This window comes from Schistocerca americana, chromosome 8, assembly GCF_021461395.2.
Source record: "Schistocerca americana isolate TAMUIC-IGC-003095 chromosome 8, iqSchAmer2.1, whole genome shotgun sequence".
NCBI classification, from domain to species: domain Eukaryota; kingdom Metazoa; phylum Arthropoda; class Insecta; order Orthoptera; family Acrididae; genus Schistocerca; species Schistocerca americana.
Genome location: NC_060126.1, coordinates 216,760,665 through 216,772,418, shown reverse-complemented (window position 1 = coordinate 216,772,418; position 11,754 = coordinate 216,760,665). Strand labels below are relative to the sequence as shown.

General features: G+C 42.6%; 1 pseudogene; it reads left to right on the top strand.

The window, feature by feature from the left end:
- Positions 1 to 10,667: 10,667 nt before the first annotated feature.
- On the top strand, positions 10,668 to 10,785 carry LOC124546054 (annotated as a pseudogene).
- Positions 10,786 to 11,754: the final 969 nt, after the last annotated feature.

The window sequence follows — 11,754 nt, the reverse complement described above, 5'->3', positions numbered from 1 at the left end:
TTTTTTTTTTAAAGCAGTAGCAAACATTAATCAAGATGTTCAATGGGAATTTGAATCAAATTCTCCAGAATGCAAACTCAATGCTTTAATCATTTCGCCGCCATGCTAGGTAATTTTAGCGATAGTACGGAACGAAAAACTATTATAGGTGCCACGACAGAGATTCACGAGACAGCTCGAAAATTTATTGTCGTATCCTCTATTAGGTCTGTACTTGATAACGCACGAAAGAACGAAAAAGTACTGAATAGTCACTACTGTCTTTCCCACCTGTGAGCCATAAGCTAAAGTTTGGCTTACATAATTTTTTTGGAAGTCACAGGGTGTTTCAAAAGTACTTTTACGAGCTTTGCGCGTAGGCTCCTTACACCAAAAAAAGAAAAATATTTTATATAAAAATATGTTTAAAAATCCTTCGTTTTCGAATTATTAATGTAAGTTCACAATTGATGTTACTGGAGTTCATCGACACACAAACTCATAATAAATGAATATCCTTCTCTTGTTTCTAAATACACATGCACTCTTCGAATCATGGACTGTCGCACCCTATCAAATACTCTATGACTGTTTCGAATGGTTTCGCAGGTTTCCATGGCACGTCGATGAAGAGTTCCTGCTTGCCGCTGGTCTGCTGCATAGGCCAGAGATTACAATCCAAAGGACTGAGGTCGGGGAAACGTGCAGACCATGGAACTGGTTCTCCTCTACCTATCCATCTACTATGGTAGATACCAGCCAGTGTATGTCGAACACAGATTTAAATGTGCTGGAGCTCCATCATGCACAAATCATATCCTACTTCTCACGTGCAGGGCCACATCGTCTAGCTAATCTTGGAAGTTGTTCTAAATAAAATCACTGTAGACGGCATTTGTAAGATGTGCTGGGAGAACTTATGGGTCTCCTAGATAACTGCAACTCCAACCCACACTGTAATCTTAAAGTAATGCTGATGTTTTGCCTGTATTGCAGGATGAGGATTGCGAACGGCCCATATGTGTTGGTTGTAGAAATTTGTTATTGCATCTCTTTCAAACAAAACTGAAGAGACAAACAACGGATTGGCGGAATTAAAGTTGTGAGGACGGGGCGTGAGACGTGCTTGGGTAGCTCAGTTGGTAGAGCACTTGCCCGCGAAAGGCAAAGGTCCCGAGTTCGAGTCTCGGTCCGGCACACAGTTTTAATCTGCCAGGAAGTTTTAAGGGATTGGCAGTTTGTGAAACAAACCGTCGGTAGAAGTTCTCCCGTGGTGGATGATGGGCAGGCATAAGGCCCAGCAAACGTTGATATTGGTACATGAACTGCTCGTGAAATATCCTCCATTCTGGACTTGTCGATGCACCAAATGCCAAACCTATTGTCATAGCGCTAATATCTGTCGCTTCTTCGAAGGAAGGAAGATTGGAGTCAACGTCCCATCCACGTCGAGGTCCTTGAAGACGGAACACAAGCTCGGATTGTGTCAAGGATGAGAAAGGAAATAAGCTGTGCTCTTTCAAATGAACCCTTCCGCCATTTACCTGGTGCGATTTAGGGAAATCACCGAAAACCTAAATCTGGATGACCGGACGCCGGTTTGAACCGTCGTCCTCCCGAATGCGTGTCCAGTGTGCTAACCACTGCGCCACTTCTCTCCATGTGCCTCTTCGGCAGCCCGTAGTACGTGCTCTTCCTGGTAGGGCGTACGAGCAACATGTGGTCTTCCTTGATCCATAGTCTGTGATGCTACGGATCTCGTCTTTGCTACGCTACGATACTCAGCAGCGAAGGTTGGATGACTCGGCTGTTTCTGTTTGGAAACGCTGTGTGATACAGGGGCACAGCTTCGTCTCCATAAGCATTCGCTCAGCCATTCGCGCAACCATTCACGCATTTCTACGCGCTAACTAGATGAATACCCTGTCGTGTTTGACGGACACGTTGAAGACAGACGGAAGACGAATATAAACAAGTCTCCCTGGAAACATAGCTCCATCCAGAATACAGTGAGACAAATGGATGAGCAAATAAGTTTTGGGCTGTACCTAGAAAACCGTTGAAGGTCAGCTTTCATTAATAACTCGAAAATTAAGGATTTTTCGGACATATGCTTATATGGTTTTTTTTTTTTTTTTTTTTTTTGCTTTGTGTGAGGAACTTGTTCCTACAGTTTGCAAAAGTATTCTTAAAACGGCTTTTATAATTTGAATATCATTACAAAATGGTTATTCTGTTTCTGTTTTGTGCGAACGAGATTAGATCGGAGCAAAGCGCCTCCGTGTACTTGGTTTGGAGCTGCCCATCGCCGCGACGGTCAGAGAAAACATTTAGCCGACGGCCAGTTACCGCGAGAAGATATCGCCGTTTCGTCCTCATTCCCTGCGATCATTATTTAAACACTGTGACTGTAAAACAAAGAAAAAAATATTGAGAATGGCTTGTAGTAAGAATGTTATACTAGTTTGTCGAGTTTTGTTTCTCCTTCGATAAGGAAGTTTGTCATATGATTTGACGTGGACCACGACAGCAACATATTGGTAATTGTCTTTAAATCTTCAAAGATTAAAATAAATATTTTATGCATGGAAGTGATGAAGTTATGACGTATGCAGAATATATTTTGTCAAAGTAACCAATTTTCGTTGAATATCGTAAAAACGCAAAGGGTAAACGCCCCTTTTTAAAGTCACAAGATCAAAGGTAATTTGTGGACCTTCGTCGTTGGCGAAATATCTGAGGTATAAGATAATCACTAATATTATATAACTGTAAAAAATAAGGAAAAGTGTTATAGCACTGCTGAAAGTACCAAAAATAATAAAAAAGTTAATTCAAGTAATTATTTACGCTGAACGACATCTCAGGCGTTGATTATACAACATATGACTGTTTAAAGCTGTAGCAACGGGATACACAGCAAGTTAAGAACAGCTTTCTACAACGTCGATATATAATTTGTCATATTATATGGAGATATATTTTAAAAAATTCACCTAGAAGAACCTGCGCACCTGCATTAAAAATTTTCTCTCTCTCTCTCATGTGACCTGTAATAGCTATAATTATTATTCTGAAAATGATGTAAATACTGACTAATGTTGTTTAGTATACCTTACTCAATCACAAGTAGAAATAACTGCAATTATACCGGTTACACACTGTATGTACACTCTACGACAAAAAACGACCCACCACGGAGGAATTATCCAAATGTGACGGGAATCGGCAGGTGTGACGTGCATCTACATACAAAAATGATTAAAATTAGAGAAAAATTGGATGATTTATTCAAGAGAAAGAGCTTCGTAAATTGAGTAAATCAATAATGCATTGCTCAACCTCTGGTCCTTATGCAAACAATTATTCGGCTTCACACTGAGTGATAGGGTTGTTGAATGCCCTCCTGAGGGATATAGTGCCAAATTCTCTCCATTTTGCGCGTTAGGTCGTCAAAATACCGAGCTGGATGGAGGGCGCTTCCCACAATGCTCCAAACGTTCTCTGTTGCTATAGAGTTTAGTGTGGGACATATCTGATTAAATATTAAAGCTGAGGATACACAAGCAGTTTCAGACAATTTGGCGAGGCTAAGAATCGATGGAAAGCACGGAAGAGGAGGGAAGAGAGAGAAATTGGCGTATGCACTGTGGCTGTGAAAAGCCAAAACAGTTAAATGTAACTGCTCAGCTTCCCAACGTCTCTTTTTGAGAAACTGCCTGAGGTGATATTTAAACTTCTATCAACGACAGAAGATTCCTCACAGCTGGCAGCACTGTTGCGGCTTACAACCACGGAATGCAAAACGCGGCCACCCTTGACTGGAACACTAATTCAGGCGTTGCCACAGAAACTTAAACAAGATTATGTTACGTGTTTGGTTGCTGTAGATACTCAAAGTAGCTGTTCCAAAACAAACAAGATGAAATAGCCGCTATCTGAAAACAGCTAGAAGCTGCGCTGGTGACAGGCTTCCGGCTGATGCCCCGAACTGCCAGTATGTCCTGTCCGAGGTGTGGAGGAGGCTCTGACAGACACTACTACATCCACATGGATACTCCGCATATCACACTTAAGTGCCTGGCAGAGGGTTCATCGAACCACCTTCACAATGATTCTCTATTATTCCAATTTCGAATAGCACGCGGAAAAAACGAACATCTATATCTTACCTTGCGAGCTCTGATTTTCGTTATTTTATTATGATGATTGTTTCTCCCTATATAGGTCGATGTCAACAAAATATTTTCGCATTTAGAGAATAAAGTTGGTATTGAGATTTTGTGAGAAGATTCCGCCGCAACGAAAAACGCCTTTGGTTCAAAGATGTCCACCCCAAAACCTGTATCACGTCAGCGACACTCTCTCTCCTATTTCGCGATAAGACAATAGGTGCTGCTATCCTATGAACGTGGTCGATGTACTCTGTTAATCCCATCTGGTAAGGATCCCAAATCAAATGGTTCAAATAGCTCTGAGCACTATGGGACTTACAACTAGAACTAGAACTACAACTAGAACTTAGAACTACTTAAACCTAACTAACCTAAGGACATCACACACATCATGCCCGAAGCAGGATTCGAACCTGCGACCGAAGCGGTCGCGCGGTTCCAGACTGTAGCGCCTAGAACCGCTCGGCCACAGCGGCCAGCTAAGGATCCCAGACCACGCAGCAGTACTCCACAAGAGGACGGGCTAGCGTAGTGTAGATCTGTTGCAGTCTTTGGTTCGCTATCCCCACAACATTCTCTGTGTGTCCTTTCCTATTTAAGTTGTTCGTAAATGTAATACCTGGGCATTTAGTTAAATTTACCGCCTTTAGATTTGACTTATTTATCGTGTAACCGAAGTTTAGCGGAGTTCTTTTAGCACTTGGGTGACCTCACACTTTTCCTTATTGAGAATCAATTGCCAATTTTCGCACCATACAGGTATCTTTTCTAAATCGTTTTGCAATTTGATTTGGTCTTCTCATGATTTTATTAGACGATCAACGAGAGCATCGTCTGCAACTTAAAACGGCTGATCAGATTGTCTCCTAAATGGAAAAACAGAGAGCCTATAACACTACCTTGGGGAACGCCAGAAGTCACTTCTGTTTTAATCGATGACCTTCCCTCAATTATTCCGAACTGTGACCTCTCTGACAGGAAACCACGAATTCAGTCACATGACTGAAACTATATTCCATAAGCACGCAATTCCACTATAAGCCGCTTGTGGAATACAATGTCAAAAGCCCTCTGGAAATCTAGAAATACAGAATAAATTTAAAATCCCATGTCAATAACATTTAACACTTCCTGTGAGTAAAGACCTAGTTGTGTTTCACAAGAACGATGTTTTTTAAATCCGTGTTGGCTGTATGTCAATAGACTGTTGTCTTCGAGTAATTCACAATGTTTGAATATAATATATGTTCCAAATTCCTGCTGCATATCAACGTTAATGATATGGGCCTGTAATATAGTGGATTACTCCTACTGCCTTTCTTGAATATTGGTGTGATCTGTGCAACTTTCCAGTCTTTGGGTACGGATCTTTCGTCGAACAAGCGATTGTACATGATTGGATCAGCATACTCTGAAAGGAACCTAATTGGTATACAGTCTGGACCGGAAGACACGCTTTTATTAATTGTTTTAAGTTACTTCATTACGCCAAGGATATCATTTCTCAGTTACTCATGTTGGCAGCTGTTCTTGACTCGAATTCTGGAATATTTACTTCGTCTTCTTTGGTGAAGGAATTTCGGAAGGCTGAGTTAAGTAACTCTGCTTTGGCAGCAAATTCGTCGATAGTATTTACATTGCTATCGCGCAGAGAAGGCATTGGTTGTGTCTTCCCGCTAGCATATTTTACATACGACCAGAATCTCTTTGGATTTTCTGCCAGATTTAGAGACAAAGTTTCGTCGTGGAAACTGTTATAAACATCTCGCACTGAAGTCCGCGATAAATTTCGAGCTTCTGTAAATGATTGCTAATCTTGGAGATTTTGCGTTCGTTTAAGACTGGCACGCTTTTTCGTTGCTTCTGCAACAGTTTTCAGTGTTCTGACGTGCTTTGTGTACCAAGGGAGATGAGCTCCATCGTTTGTTAATGTATTTAGTATAAATCTCTCAACTGCTCTCGATACTATATCTTTGAGTTCAAGCCACATCGAGTCTACACTTACATTGCTAATTAGGAAGGCGTGTGCGATTGTCTCTCAGGAAGGCGTCGAATGAATTTTTATCTGTTCTTTTTTTGAATAGGTATATTAATCGTTTATTTTTGGAGGATTTGGGGATTACAATGTTGAGTATCGCTATGACAAGTCCGCAGCTCGTGGTCTAGTGGCTAGCGTTGCTGCCTCTGGATCACGGGATCCTGGTTTCGATTCCCGGCCGGGTTTGGGATTTTCTCTGCCCGGGGATTGGGTGTTTGTTTTGTCCTCATCATATCACCATCATCATTCGTGACAGTGGATAGATTGGACTATGTAAAAAAATTAGACTGACTAATAATTGGGACTTTGTACGGGCGCTGATGACTGTGCAGTTGAGCGCCCCATAAACCAATCATCATCTCGCTATGACAACTCGGCGTTCACTAACCCCTATATCGGTTTTGATGCTCTTTATTATCTCAGGATTATTTGTTGCTAAGAAGTTAAGGGTGTTTTCTCAACCGTTTACTTTTCGCGTGGTCTCATGAACTAACAGCTCGAAATAATTGTCAGCGAATGAGTTCAGCACAATTTCGGATGATGCTATATACGTTCCTCCAGATTTTCATATGAATTTTCGCCAACATATCGAGGATAAATTAAAGTCGCCACCAACTACAGTTGTTGGGTACATGATTGAAATTAAACTCAAGTTTTCTTTGAACTTTTCAGGAAATATATGATCTGAGTTTATAGGTCGGTAAAAGGATCCAATCATTATTTTATTCCGGTTTCCAAGAATGACTTCTGCCCATACTGACTCATAGGACCTATCTACTCGCCAAGAATAAATTCTGCCCATACTAACTCATAGGAACTATCTACTTAAATTTCGCTACAAGTAAAGTGCTTCTAACAGCGACAAACATGACACCGCCAACTGCATTTAGCCTATCCTTTCTGAACACCAGAAGGTTCTTTGCAAAAACATCCAGCTTTAGCCAACTTTCAGTGTCTACAACGATTTGAGAATCGGCGCTTTCTATTAACATTTGGAGCATTTGTGCTGTCCCAACACAGCTACGACAGTGTACAACTGTTATCCTGATGTATTCTGGTTCTACGTTCTTTTTGTGTTCGACCTGCACCTTTTGAGAATGAAGCCCTTTTTGTGTTACCCCGAGGTCCTCTTCCGTAAAAAAAAAAAAAAAAAAAAAAAAAAAAAAAAAAAAAAAAAAAAAACAGTCCACGACACACAAACCACGCCACGCCACAAAGTGTAACCGCCTCCTGCGTTTAGTGGACTCCTGACCTACACAGCGGAACCCGAAACCTATAGTGCAAGTCGAGGAATCTGCAACCGACATGGTTGCATAACCGTCTGAGCCTCTGTTTCAGACCCTCCACTCGGCTGTGTACCAGAGGTCCGATATCGGACCTCTCGACTGCAAATGGTGAGCTCTGCTTTCGTCTCACTAGCAAGACTGGCAGCCTTTACCAGTTCTGTCAGCAGCTCGAAATCAGAGAGAATCTCTTCTGATTCAAAGCGACACACATCACTGGTGCTGACGTGTGACGCGACACGCAATTGGCTGCATCTTGTGCTCTTCATGACATCCGAAAGGACCTGTTCCTTGTTTGGAATGACTTCACACAGTATGCACACGAAGGTTCGATTTCTTCTCCTCCTTGGCAGCCATGTTCCAAGGGGCTGTATAAAGTGCCTAATATTGGAGATCCCAACTACCAACAATTCCACCCGCTGTGACTGGCCGGGCATAGCAGGCTGAGAGGTTTCCTCTGAAACAGGACAAGCGACTGCATCTGGCTGCGGGACAGTGTCAGCCACAGACAACACTTGGATCCTGTCTGTCAGACTGACCAGGGAGATCTTACGTGCTGCCCACTGGGAAGTGTTTCGCTTCTTGCCATGCCCCGATGTGACCTACTCGACCACAGGTGGGGGGTAAACCTCAGTGCGAGCAGTAACTTGGCTGGCCACCGATGCGGACCAATCGGCAGACTCAGACGTGCTCGACGTCTCTTGGATATCCACGGCTGGCCCACAACAGTGATGCTTATCCACAGCTGCTTCATGCTGTGTAACCGAAGCTGGAGCTGGAGCTGAGAGCAAAGTGTCACCAACTCGGTTCGCGTCCTACACAGTCAGAGAGCGTTACTGGCAGACCGCTTCAGAGACAAATTGTAGATCATCACGTGTAAGTCTCCCGATCATGCTGTTGTGTGGGAGACTCACCTAAGCAGTCGTCTTCTGCTGTGCTCCTTCCACCTATTTCTGGTATTCGTTGTCGAATGCTCCTTTTGAAACTCTCGACAAACTGGTTGTTTCAACTTTTAGGGTCCGGTTCCTTAATTTCCTACCTTACTGCAATTTCTACAGTTTTAACCCGCATTTCTGTTTTTTTCTTTTTCCAGTTCATATCACGAATCCACGCTGCGTCGGAATTTAAGTATAGATTTGGTAATTTTAATGGCAGAGGGTGGCCGGATGCCCTTCCTGTCGCCACCCGTTGCCAATAGGGATGGGAAAAACCGACAGGTTATGATAGATACCGGTATTTTAGTTCTGAATAACCGGTATTTTTCGGTATTTGTTTGGTCTCGGTTGTAATAGGTGTCTTTTACTTTTTACTTATAATCGAGTAGAACAACCGAAGTATCAACTAGTCATAGCAGTAGGCTAAAATTTATCGGTTTTAAACAAATATTTTTTTTTTTAAAAAGGGTGATATTTATTCATAAAATTAGCTTTGGTTTTAAATATGGCGTTAGTTCATAGAATTGGAAAACCTGTCAGCGCTATTTCAATGACAACGCCTACAGAAACGAGCAACAAACATGTAGCATAAGAATTGGTACACCGCTGCTGAGACAATAAATTCCCTGTTGCTACGTGTGTTGGGGATTAACGTATGTGTGTACATGTTGTGTGTAAGACTTCCCCCCACCTGTTCTATACGGTAGTTTCTCGCTGTCATCGCCGGACATCCACTGTACTGCAGAATGGCATCAACCCTAGTTTGGAAATATTTTTACTAAGTGATATAGCAATGAAGTATAATACTCCATTTGCTTTAAAAGGTTAAAAACTTGTCTGCCATTCCTATGAAATAATAAAAGAGGAAGCAAATTGCGGTAACAGTAATGAATTAAAAACTTAACAAACGATTCATAGAAAGTAGCTGATTTGCTGCCTTTGTTCACGTAATACGCCTTTATCTGCTTGTAGCCCTTGAAAACGGACAAGTTTACAAGAAAAATGGAGTTCTTCAACCTCAGTTTCCACCCTTCAGCACTCACTTTTCTTAATGCCCAAACAGTGGTGTGATCCAGATTACAACACGATTTTTGAACCAAGGTTCAAAAAATTAGAACCAGTAGGAGAATACTGGCGATTTTTTGCAATGTTCACCCACTTATCACATTTCCAGAAAATCAGCGAACGTTGGATGGACTAAGTTTTCTTTTATTTGCCTATTTCTTTTAATATTTCGATACTATGTATTTTGAAACTAAGTAGGTCAAAATTTTTGATCTTTGTTCGATTTATATGTTTATGACAGAAAATAATAGGAAACTGAAAATCAGTTATTTCAGAAACTCGTTCTTTTGAGCGGCTTTAACAATCACTGGCGTGGAAAGAAACCGAATTACCGTGTACTGGTTGTTTCAGAGCCGCCGTTCTCGCCCACCCTGACACCACAGCCCCTTCCCCCTCTCCCAGGGAAAAGAATTTGTGTACCTCATCTGTCTGCATCGACTGTAGATCTCATGTTCAGATGTGGCCACTCACTGTAAGTGTAACTGAGGCGGAAAGTGGGTTCCATGCCGTCATTTACCTAGATGGGTGTAGAAAACTTCCAAAAAGTATATGCAGGCTGACCAGTTCACCATCCCCCGTCGTTAATCCGTGGGCGGATGCGGGACCGTCTCGCTTCCCCGTGTCCCGGAAGCAGCGCGTCAGCGCTCTCGGCTTCCTGGCCGGCTATCTCTTTCATACCATCATACAATTTTATCTGAAAACAGTTTAAAAAAAAAAGATCCGGGAGGGGAACACTACTGATTCTTCACAACTCACCGTCTCACCGTATGGTGGCTTGCAGAATACAGCAGTAGACGTGCATCTAGACTGATGTTAATGTATATATGCTCTGCTGGCTGGTAGGCCAAGTAAGAAGAGTTCCCGCCCTGCTGAAAAGAGTGCTCGATCTGACTGATCATGACGAAATTCCCGACTTGTATAACTGGACATTAGTGTCAGAAGAGTACGGAATGAAAAGCGTGGCTGTGGCTTTTTCATGTTCTCTGAAGGTATCGGTAATTAATTCGCAACACCCATGATCGCATTTTCAACCCCTGCGCCTAACCATTGTTCGTCCACTTGCCTGTCTCAAGACCCATGACCCTAAATATGTCACAACAGGCATACGATTGTAGGCAATGTAGCATAAGAAGCAAGTCACTCTGGCGGAAGAACCTCTCCTATATTTTCTCTTCGTTGATAGATATATATGGCCAACGGCCTTGCCGCAGTGGTAGCACCGGTTCCCGTCAGAACACCGAAGTTGAGCGCTGTCGGCCTGGGCTAGCACTTGGATGGGTGACCATCCGATCTGCCGAGCGCTGTTGGCAAGCGGGGTGCACTCAGCCCCTGTGAAACAAACTGAGGAGCTACTTGGTTGAGAAGTAGCGTCTCCGGTCTCGGAAACTGACATACGGCCGGGAGAGCGGTGTGCCCCTCCATATCCGCATCCAATGACGCCTGTGGGCTGAGGATGACACGGCGGCCGGTCGGTACCGTTGGGCCTTCATGGCCTGTTCGGGAGGAGTTGAGTTTAGTTTTAGATACATATTTATTGAGCAGATTGTTCTTCTTGTACAAATACCTTATTTAACGGTTGACACTGCAAACGATGTGAGTTGAAGATCATCAGTAGCTTTGTGTATTGTGTACGGGTTGTATTGAAAAAGAAGTTTCTACATCTGGATCCTCACAGAGTGAAAAGCGCTTCAGCACATTGTTGAACCTATATTTCGAAACGATAAGTTCCGACCATTAGCTGCCCAGATTGTCGAAACCTTCTTTAGTGTGCTGCTTATATAAATCCTTGGGTTGCTCGCATATTGCACCAATACTTGTTTGTCCTCAACTATAAATGCGCGCGATATAGACAATTAACAACTGACCTAACGAACCTGCTGCGTTACAGATGTTGATCGAAACAGTATGGCAGTAAATACATCAGAAACACAGTTAAATGTAAATGGACCTAAGTGCTGTGCTAGATATCGAGACAAGATACTCCATAATGTACAATCTAGAGTCCCTTAATTAGCTTAATGATGCCCACTCCCTACAAGTGGCTATAACAACGTCTGGACGTACACACATGTCACGTGATTTACACTGGGAAGGGGGCATTAAGGAAACTGAGGGACTAATCTGTGGATTCCGCTACGTGTTATCACAAGTAAAAAGGAAGCGATTCACTTGGCCTCTCTAAACGATTATCAGCCCTATTGGGCTGATAGAGGTAGTATTTTTGAAGTGGCATAGAGTGTTAACTGTTTGCATACATTTGTGGTTGAAATAATGTTCGT